The sequence below is a fragment of the Merops nubicus genome, unplaced genomic scaffold (genome assembly GCF_000691845.1).
Source record: "Merops nubicus isolate BGI_N331 unplaced genomic scaffold, ASM69184v1 scaffold34384, whole genome shotgun sequence".
Classification (NCBI taxonomy): domain Eukaryota; kingdom Metazoa; phylum Chordata; class Aves; order Coraciiformes; family Meropidae; genus Merops; species Merops nubicus.
Window position 1 is genome coordinate 1 of NW_008604108.1, and position 201 is coordinate 201.

Sequence of the window (201 nt, forward strand, 5' to 3'; positions counted from 1 at the left end):
CACGGGGACAGTCCAGCATTTTCCTTGGTTTTTTTTAAACTATTCTGCCTTTGCGGTGGTTTGTTTTTCTTTCCCCGAGATAAAGTCGTCGGGATTTCTGGCCGATGCCTGTCAAACCTGCCGTGCTCTTCTGTAGCTGGGTGAGGTTTCCACTTGCGCTGGGGATTTACCGCAGGCAGCAGATGCCCGGGGAGCCACCGG